The 18,536-nt window shown below is 49.2% G+C and overlaps 1 protein-coding gene across 6 annotated transcripts in view; it reads right to left on the bottom strand.

Moving 5' to 3' along the window:
• KMT5B (lysine methyltransferase 5B) overlaps window positions 1-13,408 on the bottom strand; it is a 58,950-nt gene extending 45,542 nt beyond the window's left edge. The window contains exon 1 of one of the 6 annotated variants that reach the window (XM_007961773.3): window positions 13,025-13,408. The gene's annotated coding sequence lies outside the window, so the exon portion shown is untranslated. Of the gene's footprint in view, window positions 1-12,690; window positions 12,855-13,024 lie in introns of those variants that run through there. The other 5 variants (XM_007961835.3, XM_007961632.3, XM_037998936.2 and 2 more) reach the window with 5 other exon arrangements.
• Between the last annotated feature and the right edge of the window lie 5,128 nt (window positions 13,409-18,536).

Raw genomic sequence — 18,536 nt, 5'->3', positions numbered from 1 at the left:
ATGGAATATTTAGGAGTGTGACAAAGAGTATAGGAAGACTGGTTTTCCCAAGGATTGCGGTGTGGGAATTTGGTTTTGGTTATTTTTTCTTCCTTTTCTGGGGTCTTTTTTGGTTTTAGTCATTTTTGAGATGCCCACTACAGATCCTAGTGGAGTTGGCAGCTGGATACAAGGGTCTGGAGTCTACCTCCAAGCTGAAGATAAAAATTTGGAGTCAAAATATTAATGGCATTTCAAACCATGGAATCAGATGAAATCTAGGAAATCAGTGTAGATCAAAGAAGGCCAAGGACTGGGGGTGGGGGCACTTTCACATGTATAAGTCAAGAGGAGGAGAAGCACACGATTGTAAAAGGAGCAACGAGCGAGAAGGAGAGCTAAGCGTGACAGGGACCATGCCGTGAAGGGAGTTAACAACTCAGGCAAGAACTGCAGGTGCCCAGAAAGCAAATACTTTTATTTTATAAGTCTAAACTCATGGAAAGGATGGGCTGTTGCTGATCTTTAAGCCTTGCTCAGAAACAACAGAGAACTTCTAAAATGGACATAATGTCTTAAACATGCACTTGTGAGGAAGACAGGGGGCTTTGCTTTAAGAAACAGATGGCAGAGAGCAATATAAGGAATGGAGAGGGAGAGGGGGAGGGGGGGAGAGAGGGAATGGAGAGGGAGAGGGGGAGGGGGGGGAGAGAGAGAGAGAGAGAGATTGACTCACAGACCAGGAAAGACAAATGTAAATTAAAATTACGGAGTGGAAGGTGATGGGAATAGGTTAGTTAATTTGAGAAGGCAAGCATTCAGAGGGCTTATAGGATCTATGTCAAAAAAAAATTTAACTAATAGATTAGTTAAATCTCTGGACTGGAGTAATAAAGATGACCTGAGTAGGAGAATGAGGTGGAATTCCTGAGGACTACTGTGCAAGGCTTTGCACCTTCTACTTTTGTGAATATTAACAAAAATGATGCAATCAGGCTCTAAGAAAATGTAACTGGGATTATGCTCCAAGATGGGCAGCATCACTTCCCCAAGAGATTTACCCAACACTGAAATCAACAAGAAGAGTCACCTTATGTGGTTTCACTGGACCAACAGATTTTCGGGAAAAGAAGCACTTACTACAGATTCTGGTACCAAACATAAATAAGGAGGTGAGGGGTGGGGGGATAATTTATGATCGATATAAAACATACTGAAAAACTGCTAAAATAAGAAATGTATTTAAAGGGGACAATATTGCAAGAATGATTTCTAGTTATATTTAAAGCAGAAACTCCTAATCATAACATAACGCCACTAAGGTCAGAAGCGTGACACCCACCACCACCACCACCACCACAATGCATTCCAAATCACCAGTGCTACCACTGGTGGGGAGAGGCATAACTTTAAAAAATATTTTTTCCCCAAACGTTTATAGTGAACCTATTTACTTATAATAAACCCCCCCCCCCCGAAAACCTTAATACTTTAACACGTTTCAAAAGAAAGCAGCATTGATTCATAGGAAATGGGCTAAGTTCACATAACCATGCCTGTTCTATGCCAGTGATGGCCCCTCAACAAATGTCAATTCCCTTCTCTTTCCAGTCTGTTTATGAGATTATAAATTGTTGAGTGACTTTTGAGAAGTTGCATCCAATTTGAGAACTCTGATTCTAATCCATTTTTACTTAAACACAGGCATTTTTTGCTTAATATCCTAAAAACCAAGATTAAAAAAAAAAATCTGTGAAAAAAGTTAAAACACTGATTCTGAATGACTGAAAAGAATTTTAACACAATTCCTGTGACACTGCCAAGAACCCTCTAGCCAGCTGACACGCTGAACTTGTCTGCAGAGAGTCTATCCTAGAGAAATTCTCCAGTGGCAGGGAAACAATCCCCAAGTGTTTGAAAAACAAAAGTCAACACACATTTTTAAAAAGTCGGTTCTGGCTGGGTGTGGTGGCTCACGCTTGTAATCCCAGCACTTAGGGAGGCCAAAGCAGGTGGATTAACTGAGCCCAGGAGTGCAAGACCAGCCTGGGCAACATGGTCAAACCCCAGTCTCTACCAAAAAAACCCAAAAACCTTAGCCGGGTGTGGTGGTGCATGCTTGTAGTCTCAGGTACTCAGGAGGCTGAGGTGGGACGACGTCTTGAGCCCAGGAGATTGCACCACTGCACTCCAGCCTAGGCAACAGAGCAAGACTCTGTCTCAAAGAAATAATAAAAAGCAGGTTCTAGCCTGTTAAAGGACTTTCATAAATTTTTATTCAGAAAGGCAAAGAAAACATTTTTCAAGTGATTCAGTTATAATTTGGTAAGAAAACAATTCAGTACACCACTGGTTAACAGTGACTGAGATTACACTGGAGAATGAGATCACAAGCAATGTTTACCTGTTACATGTTCAACTTTTCAAAATAAACGTGTGACTTTTGTAACAGAATATTAAAGATACTTACACAAAGGAAAAGGAAACAGCTTGGCAGCTTCCCACCACAGGGCCTTTGCACTTGGGGTGCTGCCAAACTGCTTATCAGCCCCTGCCCAACCCCACTTCTCCAGCTACACAGATTTCCTTGTTATACATTTGAACCCCTTAACGTTTCTCAGCATGGTGCTTATTACAACCACACTCATTACTCTGTGTAATTATTTCATAACACCTGCCTTCTTTACTAGCTAAGATACACCTTTTTTTTTTTTTTTTTTTTTTTTTTTGAGACAAAGTCTCGCTCTGTTGCCCAGGCTGGAGTGCAGTGGCTCAATCTCGGTTCACTGCAACCCCTGCCTCCTAGGGTCAAGCGATTCTCCTGCCTCAGCCTCCTGAGTAGCTGGGATTACAGGTGCGCACCACCACACCCAGCTACTTTTTCTATTTTTAGTAGAGACGGGGTTTCATCATGTTGGTCAGGCTGGTTGTGAACTCCTGCCCTCGTGATCTGCTTGCCTCGGCCTCCCAAAGTGCTGGGATTACAGGCGTGAGCCACCGCACCCGGCCTTATTTCCATGTTTTGGCTGAATAATCCTGGTGAGAACATGTGTGTACAAGATACCTGTTTGAGTACCCGCTTTAATTCTTTTGATGATATACCCAGAAGTAGAATTGCTGGGTATTATGGTAATTCTATGCTAAACATTTTTTCTTTTAGACGGAGTCTAGCTCTGTCACCCAGGCTGTAGTGCAGTAGCACGATCTCAGCTCACTGCAACCTCTGCCTCCTGGGTTCAAGCGATTCTCCTGCCTCAGCCTCCTGAGTAGCTGGGATTACAGGTGCTGCGCCACCACACTCAGCTAATTTTTGTATTTTTGGTAGAGACAAGGTTTCACCACGTTGGTCAGGCTGGTCTCAAACTCCTGACCTCGTGATTTCCCCACCTAGGCCTCCCAAAGTGCTGGGATTACAGGCATGAGCCACCACATCCAGCCCCATACACTTTCATATCATTAGAATCCAGCACAAGACCAGACATAGGTTCATTCATATCACATCCCCTTTCTATTCTCAAACGAACTGCTACACATAAGCGGAATCGGTTTTTAGTTCTCCTAAATCTAAAATTACAAAAGGATTTGATATCAAAGAATTCCAAATCAGTCTTTATCAATGACTATTCCAAATCCATCTGCAATCAATAGTGCAATAACTAAGGCTCCATGGAATCCTATGGTATCAATCCCAGCAATTAGGCCAATATAAGAAGCCCTGCAAAGCTATCAGAAACATTTGTGATCAATATTCCACCATAACACCATAACATTGCTTGACGGGGCAATTTCTCAGTTGCTAATTTGTTAGAAAACTATCATAAATTCACGTTCATACCTGTAACCTTAAAACTTGCTCCTATAAATATTGCTGTCTCAACTGAGAAGCTAGGTGACTTGTCAGAGTAGTTCAACTAGTGCTAGTATTATGAAAACAGAAAAGCCTTCGGATTTTCATTTCCCTGAATTCACAATTATGCTTCTACCCAGGGCAGAGCCTTTATTTTAAAACTAGAGCTGTCATGCTAATTCAAATGCTAATCAGGTATCTAGCACCATCAACTCCATAGCAAATAATATGTCTCTATACTCGCAAATAATTACAAATGTCCATGATATTATCATTCCTACTTTCCTTCTGTAGCTTTCATAGGGTCAAGCTTGGATGCATTCTGCTTCACCCAATTCAACAGCTTTCCCAAGTCCCCTCAGGTGGTAATGCCCTCACTCAGGCCACCAAGGGAATGGCGTCTGAAGCTGAGCAGTTTACCTACCACCAAGGCAGAATGCTTCACCCACTGCCCTTTCAGAATAAAATGATGGCCACAGACACCATCACTAAGTCTTGAAAAAGACTAAACTTGTTGAGCTAACAGCTCTAAAGCAGACTGCAGTATGGTGGAAAACGGCCCCCAGAGACATCGGCTCCTAACCTCTGGAGCCTGTGAATGTTACCTTATAATGAAAATGGTCTTTGAAGATGTTATAAAAATTTTTGAGATAAAAGAGATTATCCTAGATTATCTGGGTAAGCCTTAAATGCCACCCAAATGACTTTATAAGAGGCAGAGGGAGATTTGACACCTCACAAAGAACAAAAGGTGAAGCAGACTGGAGTGATGTGGCCACAGGTGAAGGAATGCTGCAGCCACCAGAGGCTGGAAGAAGCAAAGAGCAGCTTCCCTCCACAGCCCTGCCAATGCCTTGATTTTGGCCCAGCGAAACTGATACTGAACTTCTGGCCTCGAGAACTGTGAGAGAATACACTTCTGGTTTGTTGGTGGTGGTGGTGATGTTTTGACACGGAGTCTCACTGTGTTGCCTAGGCTGGAGGCAGTGGTGCGATCTCAGCTCACCGTAACCGCCACCTCCCGGGTTCCAGCAATTTCTTCTGCCTCAGCCTTCTGAGTAGATGGGATTATAGGCATCTGCTGCCATGCCCAGCTGATTTTTGTATTTTTAGTAGAGATGGGGTTTCGCCATGTTGGCCAGGATGGTCTCGAACTCCTGACCTCAAGTGATCTGCCCACCTTGGCCTCCCAAAGTGCTGGGATTACAGGTGTGAGCCACGGCGCTCAGCCCATTTCTGTTGTTTTAAGCCACTAAGTTTATGGAATTTGTTACAGCGACCGCAGGAAACTAACAGAGATTACGAAAAACTAAACCAAAGTAGAAATGCTTTACAGTTACCACACTCCAAAAATATATAAAATTCCAACATGCCACAGGAAAAAAGATTTTAAACAACTTCAAAAACAGTGTATTTAAAACAAGTTTTTTAAGACTGGGCAACAAAGTGAGACCCTCATCTCCACAAAAAAAAAAAAAAGGTAGCCAGCTGTGCTGGTGCACAACTTCAGTCCCTGCTACTCAGGAGGCTGAAGGATCATGGGAGTCCAGGAAGTAGAGGCTGCAGTGAGCTATGATCATGCCACTGCACTCCAGCCTGGGTGACAGAGTGAGACCTCACCTTTAAAGATGTAAATAAATAAAAAGTTGGCTGGGCGCAGTGGCTCACGCCTGTAATCCCAGCACTTTGGGAGGCCGAGGCGGGAGGATCACGAGGTCAGGAGATCGAGACCACCCTGGCTAACACGGTGAAACCCCGCCTCTACTAAAAATACAAAAAATTAGCCAGGTGTGGTGGCGGGCGCCTGTAGTCCCAGCTACTCGGGAGGCTGAGGCAGGAGAATGGCGTGAACCCAGGAGGCGGAGCTTGCAGTGAGCCAAGATTGCGCCTCTGCACTCCAGTCTGGGTGACAGAGCGAGACTCCGTCCCCACTCCCAAAAAAAAAAAAAAAAGTTTAAATCATACAGTATCCTTCAACTGAAGGTATAAAATACAGCTACTGAGTTATATGGATTTTGAAAATAGAGCTAGCCTCTTAATTATGCCTCTGATTACTCACACACTGTGCTAGGCCAGATAGCCATGATCTTCCTGAAAAGAATTATGATTGAACAGTTTTCTATTTATATTAAAACTTACAATAAAAACTGAAACTATTAGAATTTCTCCTTGAGCAAAACATTTTAAGCAGCAAACTACCCACCACTGGTAAGTTTATGATCAGACATTCACAATTCTTAGACTTACTTATTTGGCTACTAATCTACAACCAGACACGTAAGAAACTCCTTTTTGCCTTATCACAGAAAACACTGCTTCATTGTTACGTATCACATTCAACATGTATTTACGATGAGGGATTTCATGTAAGAAAGACTCCATGTCTTCATCCCAGTAGTTTAAAACAAAGGTTTTCACTGATGGGGTTATTGAGGGAAGTCCTCAAAAAAACTTCCAGAGAAGAAAACAAAAATGCCGGATTCCCCATCTCTCCACATTTGATCCATCTGCTTACCTAGCAGTGCCTAAAAATAAAATCAAGGATGCTTTCTTTGTTACAGTTTTGTCTAGGACCCAAACAGCCATTCATGTTTCCGGAAACAGATGCCACCTAGTGTCAAACGTCTGTAAGTACAGCCTTTACAGGTCACAGTTTCTGTCAGAAGTTACAAGAAATACATCAAATATTTTTACTGGGCAAGGACAAGTGTTAGGAAAAACTTCCAAAAGGTGGTTCTTGGGGTGGACGTTACAGGTTGCTTTCAGTTTGCTGGCTGGTGGGCTTTGCAGAGGCAGCCCGCACAGGGATTAAGGATGTGGCTCTGCAGTCAAAGCACCTGTCCCACCCTAGCTTCATCCTTACCCCAGCAGCCTGAGCAGGCAAGTTATTTAACCTCACCGACGCCCCATCAGTACAATGAAAAGAGGGCCTCCCTCCTAGGTTTGGCACAAGATTGAAAAGAGCACAAACTGCTAACAAATTAAGGTCTCCCCTTGCAAGTAACTAAGGCAAAAGCAAAGCAGGCCAGAAACATTCTATACAAAACTTGAATCAAGTAGAAATTTCCCTTCCACTCCTCCCCACCATAATTCACACATGGGAAAAAAAAAACAAAACAAAACACACATCACCTCACCCATTTAAAAAAGAACAAATGTGCAAGAGAATAATTATGACACAAGGCTGAGCACCAGTTCTGCTTTCCCTACGGTTCCCAAAGAGAAGGAACTTATCTTCTGGCAACAACACGCATGATTAAAAATCATGCCAAGCTACACCTCCCATCCTAAACATTCAGGTGGATGACAGACTGGACTACAGACTTTCTTACAACACAGTTTAGTTTGTGATGTAGCTGGTCAAACAGATTATTTTCACACCCTATAAAGGAAGATACACACATCACAGTTCTTTAACACACATTCAATACTATCATTCCCATTTTACAAATGAGAACAAAACTTAGAGAATTAGGAAAAAAAAAAAAAAAATGAAGCCAAGTCCAGGTTGAGACACTGCATACTCTTAATATCACACAAAAAAACAACACAGGCCGGGCACGGTGGCTCACACTTGTAATCCCAGCACTTTGAGAGGCTGAGGCAGGCAGATCACGAGGTCAAGAGTTCGAGACCAGCCTCGCCAACATAGTGAAACCCCATCTCTACTAAAAATACAAAAGTTAGCCAGGCATGGTGGCGCTTGCCTGTAGTCCCAGCTACTCGGGAGGCTGAGGCAGGAGAACTGCTTGAACCCAGGAGGCAGAGGTTGTGTGGAACCAAGATCGACCCACTGCACTCCAGCTTGGGCAACAGAGCAAGACTCCGTCTCAAAAAAAAAAAAAAAAAAAAAAAAAAAAAAAGGCAACACAATAATGACCCAAACAAATTATTTATTTTTTTAGACGCTGTCTCATTCTGTCGCCCAGGCTGGAGTGCAGTGGCACCATCTCCGCTCACTGCAACCTCCGCCTCCCGGGTTTAAGGAATTCTCTGTCTCAGACTCCCGAGTAGCTGGAATTACAGGTGCCCACCACCATGCCCAGCTAACTTTTGTATTTTTAGTAGAGACAGGGTTTCACCATGTTGGCCAGGCTGGTCTTGAATTCCTGACCACACGATTCACCCGCCTCGGCCTCCCAAAGGGCTGGGATTACAGGCGTGAGTCAGCATGTCTGGCCCCAAACAAATTTTTAAACACACTTTGCCCAGGCCGGGCACGGTGGTTCACACCAGTAATCTCAGCACTTCGGGAGGCCAAGGCGGGTGAATCACGTGGTCAGTTCAAGACCAGGCTGGCCAAAATGGTGAAACCCTGTCTCTACTAAAGATAGAAAAGTTAGTTGGGTGTGGTGGTGCGTGGCTGTAATCCCAGCCACTCGGGAGGCTGAGGCAGGAGAATTGCATGAACTGGGATCTGGGAGGTGGAGGCTGCAGTGAGTCGAGATCACACCACTGCACTCCAGCCTGGGCAACAGAGTGACACTCTGTCTCAAAAAAACAAAAACAAACAAACAAAAAAACACTTTGCCCCCATATTTGAAGAGTAAAACTCTAGAACAAAATAGACAACGTTCCTGACTGCGTAGAGATCACAGCATACTGTGGGAAGAGACATAAATACGTGATTATCAATCTGGTGCAAGTTGTAAGAAAAACACGATGTTAGGAGAGAGACTAATATGAGAATGGACTTGAGATGGGATGATCAAGAAAAAATAAATCAAAATTATAAATATAAAAATGAGGCCAGACATGGCAGCTCATCCTATAATCCCAGCACTTTGGGAGGCCAAGGCGGGAGGACTGCTTGAGCCCAGGAGATTGAGGCTGCAGTGAGCTGGGATTATGTCACTGCTCTCCAGCATGGGAGGCTACAAGACCCAGTCTCAAAAAGAAATAAACAAAAAACACCTTTTTTGGGTCAAAACCCCTCCTGGTACATACTTATATGCACCAAACAAATATTTCCTCTAAACCCTGCAGGACCCTGAATGACGTCTGGTTTTGTTTCCTTTCCAAGGGGGAGAGAGAAGGAGGGGTTTCCTATGGTGCCACTGGCTCACTGGCTGAAGGATCAAGCCACCTTTTACTTCTCAGTGAGGAAAGCTCCAGCTTCCTAAAATCAGATTGGTTTTCTTACTAAAAATATCTATTTCTCCATATGATGCAACATAAGCATTTCCTCAAAAATAAAAATACTCCTCAGAGATCATTAAAATGTAACAGATATTTCAACCCTGTTATACAAATCAGACAGGCAAATAATTCATCGGGCCGACCTAGAATCCACTCAGTTCAACAAATGTATGAAGAACCTCCCAGAGCCACCAGGCACTGTTCGTGGTGCTGGAATACTGGTCATTTTCAGGGAACACTAGAGGGCGCAGGAGAGCGTCTACTTTCAGGAAAATCAGTCAGGGCTACTACGTGAGTCAGGGACGAAAACCAAAGGGATGCATGTGGGGAAAACAAAGTTACCTGAGAACAGGGTAGAAAAGTACAGAATACGAAACAGAATGACCCTTCACTGAAGGGGCCTTTTGCGTAAGGCTTGAGAGGCAAGCCCAGTGCCTTTAGAGATCTGCTGATCAGGCATTCCTGTAAAGGTGGCGCAAGGTAGAAACACAGGTGTCAGAACACACGCATTCGGTTTCTACTGGTTCTGGTAACATGCAGGACTCGGGATTCGCTAGCTCAGCAACCCTATCAGGTGAGACAAGTATTAGCACTACAACAAGGAAGTTAAAGCTCAGAAACAAATTGCTTTCCTAAACTCAAAGTGCTACTAAGTCATAAGGCTAGGTCTAAAACCATCTTTTAAACTGTAGCCTGGGGTTTACTCCAGTGCTTGAGCCACGTGTACCACCTAGAGGTTTATCACCAGCAAATGATCCCTGGATCTAGGTACTATTTTCTTCAGTGTGCTATTAAAACAGACAAACTAAGACAGCTTACAGAGGTGCAACCGGCACTGTAGGAGCCATACAGGCCCCAAATCAAGCTTTGGGCGGGGGCACTGATACCCTAGTCTCTCAATTCTAAAACTCAACTGATTATCTCATAATGACATTTCAAAAAAAGGAGGTAAAACTACAAGAAACACGCATATGAACTAAGTAAGGTAATTAGAGAGATGTCAAAATATGATTAAAATCATTCTTAAGAGAAAATAGGATGGCATTGAAGTGTAAAAGATGAAATATTAATATAATTTTGGATTGGAAGTGACCTGAGAGGTTTAGTCGTTTTGTAGACGGAGACTAGGCCCTATCAATGACTTATACAAACAGTGACGGAGCAGAGAATGGTATTGATTCTTATTCCACGGTCCTTCAACTATTCCTAAAATTATACTTCTATACAGCAGTCATCATCTGACATACAGCCCTAAGAAGACGGCCCGGTGTTTAAGTCTGTCTCATTCGGAGACCAGGTAGTCCCAAACCAACCCCATCCACACACATAATGGACCATCTCCTGCATTTACTTAACATGCAGTATTATAGCCAACAGGGTGATGGAGTGGAGGGAGAACACGTGGTCCCTGTCGTTAAAAGTGTGCGCAAGATTCCATTAGAGTGTTCTAGGGCTGACACAGTCGGGGAACTCCTGCCCACGGAGAAGGATTTTGCCAATGGAGAGAAAGTAAAGCTCATATATAGTACACAGAAACACGAAATAATGGGACCACGGCGATTTATCTGAAAGGATTTTCTCTGTAAGCCATGGGAAGGGCATTCCTGTGGACAGGGAGCTGCTTAGATGCCACACACACAAATCTCTTTGTCACACAACCTGGCCACGAACCCAGGCCCTATAAACCCACAAACTGATACTCAGGTAAAGGAAAACCAGATTCAACCCCCCTTTTAAACAACCCAAGAGAAAAATCACGAAACAACATCCCCCACCCACCAAACTCCCTGCTGAAAGACACGCAGACACCGGGACACTTCCTTCACACGCGTCTCTCCCTCTCAAGAGTCCGCTACCCTCCATCCACCTTCCCCAGTACTGCCCCCTGGCATTCGCTGCGAGAATGAAAAGTTCAGCGCATGAGCAATTCAGGGTGTTTGGGACGGCAGATGAAAATACAGGCGCGAGAGCACCTGGAAATGATTATGGATAAAGAATCAAGCCCTACCTTACTCTCTTATTGAAGAAGTATCTACCATATTCCCTTCACTCTCCAGCTCAGTTTTTAAGATATAATGATGTTTGTAAATAACATTAAAGTAGATTTATTTTGAAAAACTAATACAACTATTAAGCTTGACAACTTGGAGATTAATAAATTAACCCATTCATTAAGTGTCCATGAGCATCTACTCTGTACCTGCCCGTGGGCGGATGAGATAACACGAGACTCAAAAGCTCACAAGAAACCACCCCAACGGCTGTGTGTGTGAAGGTTTCACCAGCAGGCAACATTCTCACGGGGCCTTTCTGAAGGACGAATGTGTACAAGGTGGAGAAAAGGAGTGGTGGGATGCCAGGCAGGGCACGGCCGACAGGGACCAGGCATGGGAAGCTACTGGAGACAGAGCTTGGGAGAGGGACCAGAATGTAGAATGTTTAGAGATTACAAAGTGAAAAATGGGCTGGAGTTCCCACACATGCCGGGATTACAGCGTTTGTGGACTCTAACCTCGGAATATAAGGCGCACCAAGAGGGACAGGGCCACACCTCTGATTCAAATTGCTAAACCTTCAGATACACAATAAATCTATATCTACGGTAAGCAGCAATTTATGTATTTCAACATGCACGAATTATCTGTGGTTATTTCAGGCAAAAATGGTTTCCTCCTCCCTTTTCAAAATATTTGTTTTTACTACTAATTAACAATATTATAGACGTATTCTCAATATTAAAGACTAAGGGAAAAAAGTTACAGCTGGCAACTGTTTCCTCTGAAGACCCTACACAGCAGAGTTCAGACCTATATGGCCATCCTCGACTACACTTTATATCAAACTGGTTTAAATCGAAAAAGGTCCACATCACAAAGAACCACAGTCAAATTAATTCATCAGCCTTCTATTCTAAGGAAAACTCCCCTCACTCCAGATAAATTTCATTTGGCAAATTCTTAAAAATTAATTCCTAAAGTTCCACCGCTTAATAGATCCTAAGTTACTGCACCAGACCCGGGTCAATAAACCCAAAAAGACTGAACTTCTCAGCACCCAACTTGTTTCTATCTTAATCCAGCAAGTTGCATCGAGCTGTCATTGTGAAAACCTGCCTGTTCCTCCTTCCAAGGCGGAGGTGACAACGGTGCACATCATCCGCGGATACGTGGAAGGACAGACAGACACTAGGGAACCAAGGGAGAGCGGATACAGCACAAAGGGGAGGCAGCGGCCGTGGGGCGCCAGGCCACGGCCAGAAGCGCCGTCGGGGAGGAGGGTGGGCTGCAGGACGAGCTCGGGAGGGCTCCGAAATGCGCTTGGGCCAAAACAAAAACAAAAAGTTCAGCGCCGACAGTGGGAGCAGATTGGGCGAGACGGTTCACGGCTGCCCATTGGAGAAAAGGGAAAACAGAGTCCCCCAATCGCGAGCGACGGGGCTGCTCCCCTCGTGCGGCCGCGGGCCCGGCCCCGACGCTGCCCGGCGGCCGCTACCGCTCCCTTCCGGCCGCGGCCACCACTGCAGGCCCCGCGCCGGCCCCGCACCGGCCCGGCCGCAGCCCCGCCCCCCGCGCCCGGCCGCTTGCGCCCGGCCCCGGCCCCACCCGCCTTGGCCCCGGCGGCCCTGCGACCGGCCCCGGCCAGCGGTCCCCCACGTCCCCGCCCGCCCCGTCGCCAAGGCCGCCCCCAGCACACCCTCGCCGGCGCCCGCCCCTCCCCCGACTCACCGCCCGCGCCGCCCCGCTCCTTCTCGGGGCGCGTCCGAGGCCCCGCTGCCCGGCCGCTGCGATGGGGGCCGCGCCGCCGGGCCCCACGTCCCAGTCCCCCCAGAAAATTAATCACCAAAAATAATTCCAGAGAAAAATGGAGAGTAAAATCCAAGATGGCGGCGCGGACCGCAGCACCGCCTGCTCCCTCCGCTGACGGGAAAAATGAGTCCCCACGGCGGTCAAGCCCCCCGCCCCCAACCGGTCGCCGCCGCCGCCGCGCCCCCCGCGCCCCCGGCCTCGATTCGCCGCGCCCCCGGCGCCGGCTCCCGCGCCCCGCCACCCAGGGTCTCACCTCCGCCTCACGCACGGCCGCCCGTACGAAAAGCGTCCGCCGACTTCGGGACTTCGCGTCCCAGGTCCGTGCGCCGCGCGGTGCCGCCTCCGGTCCCCGGGCGTCCTCACCTCATCGCTCCGCAGCCCCGCCGCCCGCACCGCCGCCGCGCCGCCGCCCCCGGTGAGCCGCCCGGACCCCGCCCGGGCACGGTGGAAGGATACGAAAAGGAGGCCGCGGCCTCGACGGCGGAGGGACACCGTGTCGCGCGACCGCCACAGTGTGCGCGCGCCTCCCGCCCGGCCCAGCCGCCGCGGCACTTCCACGGAGCTCTGTGCGGGACGCGGGCACGCGCGGGGAGCGAGTTCCGCGCCAGGCGCTCCCGACGGCGGAGGGACAAAGGGCGATTCAGAGCTAGCCGTCGCCTCCCCTCGTGGCGGAGGGATCCGCGGCCGGCTTGGCGGCGGCTGGTATCCCTCCGCCGTCGCTGCCCTTTAAATCGCGGCTGAGGCGGCGTCGCCTGCGCCCCACGGGCGCCACCTTAGAGTTCCCTGCCGCTTTTAGGCGACCGCGTTCCCGTCCCGGTTCCCGCGGGGCCCCGGCGGCTGTCTCGGGCCCTGGGTTGTTGCACACCTGCCCCTTCCAGGGATGGCTCTGGAGCCAGCCTCTCGGGCTGCGGACCTGGGGGAAGGGGACCCCCTTTGCCCGCCGCGCCTCCCGGTTGCGCCGAGGGAATTGGCCCCAGGCAGGCGAGCGTCTTTGTTGTGGGAATGGGGGTCACTGGCAGCAGATGCACCCTAAGACCATGTGGGCAGGCTGAGCGTTCCTGCGCGGAGCATGCGAGGGAGGAGGAGAGCGGGCGCGCCTCGGCCTGGCCCCCCGCTGGCCCCGCCGCCCCCAACACCCATTGCGCCCCGCGCCACGCTCCGCCCCACTCCGGGTGTGCCCTGCGCGCTGGCCGTGCGACCCCTCCTCGGGGAGCCCGGGCTGGCGGGGAGATCCTGACGGGCTGGGCCCTCTGCGAGCCGGTGCGCTGCGAAGCTTGCCTGGGCATCGATCTTGCAGTTCAGACAACAGAACAACGACGAGCGCACGCCCGACCCCTGCGGGGCTGCCCAGGGCCTCCGCGCATCCTCCCTCTCACGCCTCAGGACAACCCCCGGAGGTGGGAACCATGTGGGTCCTACTTTACACCTAGGGAAACTGAGGCACGGGGAGTTCCGTGACCTCTGTGACAACTAGTCAGGGCTTGAGCCAGAGCCCTCATCCAGCATTCGGGTGAAAAATGCAGAATAAATCAGGAAGCGGGTGCGGAGGACCTCCAAGAAGTTGAGGTTGTCATAGGCGTGCAGATGCCCGGAACTTGGTGCCGGCAGGTGCCCCGAGGAAGCGCAGACCTGTTGGTAAAAGGCGGTGGCTAGGACTTGTATGGACAGTGGGACCAGTCAGTGTCAAGGCCCTGGGAGGGGAGAGAGGCTGCCCTTGCCATAGAGAGGAGGCCGGCAGGGCAGACAGCTCAGTCAGATGCCAGGAAGAGCCGCAGTCTGCCTTAGTTTTACCCTGCGGCTCCAGGGCCATCATCCTCCACAAAGGATGATGAATGGAGGCCGTGGTCGACCACCTAACACAAGGACTGGGCTAAGTCCAACTAACACTGACGCAAGCGCCTCCCTTATTTGCCCTTATCCTCGACCTTGACTTTGGCTGGTAAACATGATGCTCCTTACGGCCTTCCACAGAGGGAAACTGAGGCACGGTGACTCGCTGGGGGCACATGGCTGACGGAGGCGGAAGCAGGTCTCATCTTCAAAACAGAGCTCCTCCCACTGCCCTCACCTGCACCATCAGCAGCTTCCTCCCTCTGGAGGCCGACTCAGGGTTGGGCGGTGGGCGCCTCTGCTCTCTGCCCTTTCACTAAAAGCAGCGTCATCTGTGGCAGCAGAATCCGCGCTGCCACGTTCGTCTTTGCAGACGCAGCTAGCAAATGATTGCTTTGGTGTTCTTGGTTTCTGGTTTATCAGAAACTTTCCAAGATTTTCAAAGTGCCTGGCTCCAAATACTCAGCTTGCACCCCAGAAACACCGAGACTGCCTTTGCCACGCCCACCACCGAATGCCCACGGGAGGCGAGCTCACTGAGGAAACACCATCTGGCTCTAAGTCTACCTCGGTCTCAGGCCCCAAGTCCAGCTATGCCTGAGCAGCCCTCCAGAGTCCCCAAAACCGATGTCCTCCCCACTCCCACCTTTCCAGAGCCCACCCCAGCATAGAGGTGCTCTCCACATGGCCTTCAGGGTGAATGCCAAATCCTGAGTCCTGTGAAGCCCCCATACTCCCAAGATGCAGGCACTTCCTTGTATTCACTGCCCGATGCCAAGTCAAGTGTTCTGGGCACCTTGCAAGGCTGGGCCCACAGCCTGGCAGGGACGCAGATGAGCAAACCCAAGTCCAGCCTGCTCCCAGGCCCCCAGTTCTGTGTCCGTTCTTCCCTCAATCCCCCTACGTTGCCAGCTGCTCTTCCAGCCTCAGCTGAGAGGCCCAGGGTGGGCCAGGGCTCCTGGCAGAGCTGAGTTGGGGTTCAGGACCTTGGTGGAGCCGTGCAGGGGGCTTGAGGACTTCGGGGGTCCCCGCTCAGGGCAGCCAGGGCTAAGCTGGGCTGAGAACACAGCCCAGGAGAGCCCTCCCTAGGGAGACTCCCACAGGAGAGGCCAGTTGGAGGCTCCTCCTGCCAGCTGGCAGGGGAGGAAGAGCAGGAAGTAGGCGGCCAGGCACCTGCCCAGTCCCTGTGTGACAGGAGCCTTTGGTATTTACACTGGGAGACCTCTAGACACCCCAAAGTGGAAGAGCTGAGCCACAGAGGCTGGGGGGCCTCCCCAGCCTGGCCGGACCGAAAGGGATTAACAGCTCTAAAGAAAGACCGAGTCAGCGGAAGGGGCCTGGCTGGCCCCGGAAGCACCGTGAGGCTGGCTAGGAGTGCCAGCCTAGCCCGGAGCTGGCCTGGGAATGGCACGCTTGCCAGGGCACTGACTGAGGCCATGAAGTCTATTTTGGTCTCCCTAGCAGGGCTGGCTCTGGTGTGTCCAGGGGCACTCCAGCCTAGTGCTACCCACCTTGCTATGCTCTCCCACTCCCTTTCCTCGAGTGCCAGGTTCACCCAGTGACAGGATGGCAGGGATTCACTTGCTTTGATCCTGTGCCTACTAGGATGGCCCACAGGTCACGTTGACCCCACAATTCCAGGTTGGAGGCAGGTTGCTTCTCACTGTAAAGTGATGTGTTGTCTTCCGTGCTCCCGCAAATGCGTCTGCCCCAGGTCCCCACCCCACCCCGAAGCTAGGACTACTCTGATGGGAGCAGGTGTCTGAAACCAGAGGCAGAGTGGGGCGTACCCAGGTATCCCAGTGGCCCCTCTGGGCGGCTGGCGGGTTTCCTGGTCACATTCCTGAGCACCACTACCCCCGGCACCATTCTTGCCTTCCACCTGCCCCTCCACTGCCACTGTCCTTGAATAGAAGAAACAGCCACTAAAGCTGGGCGTGGTGGCTCATGCCTATAATCCCAGCACTTTGGGATGCCAAGGCAGGCATATCTCCTGAGCTCAGGAGTTTGAGACCAACCTGGCTGACATGGTGAAACCCGTCTCTACTAAAAATACAAAAATTAACTGGACGTGGTGGCACACGCCTGTAATCCCAGCTACTCAGGGGTCTGAGGCAGGAGAATGGCTTGAACCCGGAAGGTGGAAGTTACAGTGAGCCGAGATCATGCCACTACACTCCAGCCTGGGCGACAGAGTGAGACTCTCTCAAAAAAAAAAAAAAGAAAAAGAAACAGCCACTGAAAGGTCAAGTGACACACCCGAGACCCCTGGTCAACAGCAGCAAGACTCGACAGCAGCTGCCAACAGAGGTTGGCATGAGTCTGACCTGGGTTTGAATCCCAGCTCTGCAGTTTGCCAGTCATGGAATTTGGGGCAAGTGATGTAGCCTGTCAGCCCACCATTCCCTCACCTGTGAAAAGGTCCATTCCTTGGACCGGCCTTAGTAAGTTCCTCTATAGCTTTACAATTGTTTATGTGTTTCAGATGTTCAAATTCTCTCTCCAGCCTGGACTTCTCTGAACTTCAGACACCACCATTTCGATGCTTAATAAGCATTTCAGATATAACATGGCTACACTGGGGGACACACACGAAAGCAAAACCCCCTCCTACCACACCCTTCCACCTCTCAAACAGGTGCCCTTCCACACAAGGTGTGTGGTGTTCCAGCTCATGGGTGCCCTGGGGTTGTGTGCTCAGCACCCACCTGGGCAGTGGGACAGGCACCAAGAAAATTTCCCTGTCACTGAGGATATCGTTCTTTTGGGGTCCCATCACACTCCTTTTTATCTCCTCTCCCCCAAATAAAACTCAGCCCTAACCAGCCTTCTCTAGAAGCAAACACAGAGAGGACCAACAGCCGCTGACAAGGGTTGCCTCATGGGCAAGTGGAGCTTTATCTTATTATTATTTTTTAATAATTTCTGGCCAGAGGCAGTGTCTCACGCTTGTGATCCCAGCACTTTGAGAGGCTGAGGCAGACAGATCACTTGAGGTCAGGAGTTCGAGACCAGCCTGGCCAACATGGTAAAACCCCGTCTCTACTAAAAATACAAAAAAAATTAGCCGGGCATGGTGGTGTGTGCCTGTAATCTGAGATACTCTGGCGGCTGAGGCAGGAGAATCGCTTGAACCTGGAAGACGGAGGTCGCAGTGAACCGAGATCATGCCACTGCACTCCAGCCTGGGTGACGGAGCGAGACTCCATCTCAAAAAAAAAAAGAAAAGAAAAAAAAAAATCAAAAAATGAGATGTTACAACTGCAGCAGTTTTGATTTACCCCATTATGGGTGATGCCCACTTGGGTCACCCGTAATGTGGTTTAGGGGTGTCCAGGCCTCCCCATTGGCAGGTCACTTGCTTGCCCGTTGTAATAAATAAGTTTTCTGTGGAGAGATTCATTGAGGGGATGTGAACATCGTTCCTCATCACATCATATATGTGTGTGTGTGTGTGTGTATACATATCTATCTATACATATATACACCTCAGAATGGATTTGTGGGTTCCTAGTTTTGTTCAATTGGTGTCTGTTCCTTCCTCTCTTCTCCTCTTCTTCCATCCTTTCTTTCCTCCTCTTTCTCTATTTCTTTATTTTTCTCTCTTTCCCTCCCACTCTCTTTCTTTATTTCTTCCTTTATAGTTATTTGTGGTAGCTGTATTTATTATAGCTGTAAACTGGAAACAACCCGAATGCCAACCACCAAAAGGATGGATAGACAAATTGTGGTCTCTCCGTGTGATAAAATCCTGTTCAGAAATAAAAAGAAACGGACTACTCTTACAAACACCATAGATGAATTTCAAAAACATTACATTGAGACAAAGATGTCAGAAACTATAGAGTAAAAATTGTTGGGTTCCAAACAATGAAGTCATGGAAGAGAAAATCCCCTAATCTATGGTGATAGAAATCCATTAGTCTCTGGGCAGC

Source organism: Chlorocebus sabaeus, chromosome 1 (genome assembly GCF_047675955.1).
Source record: "Chlorocebus sabaeus isolate Y175 chromosome 1, mChlSab1.0.hap1, whole genome shotgun sequence".
Classification (NCBI taxonomy): domain Eukaryota; kingdom Metazoa; phylum Chordata; class Mammalia; order Primates; family Cercopithecidae; genus Chlorocebus; species Chlorocebus sabaeus.
Note: the sequence above shows the minus strand (reverse complement) of the source record. Positions and strands in the feature narration are given on the sequence as shown.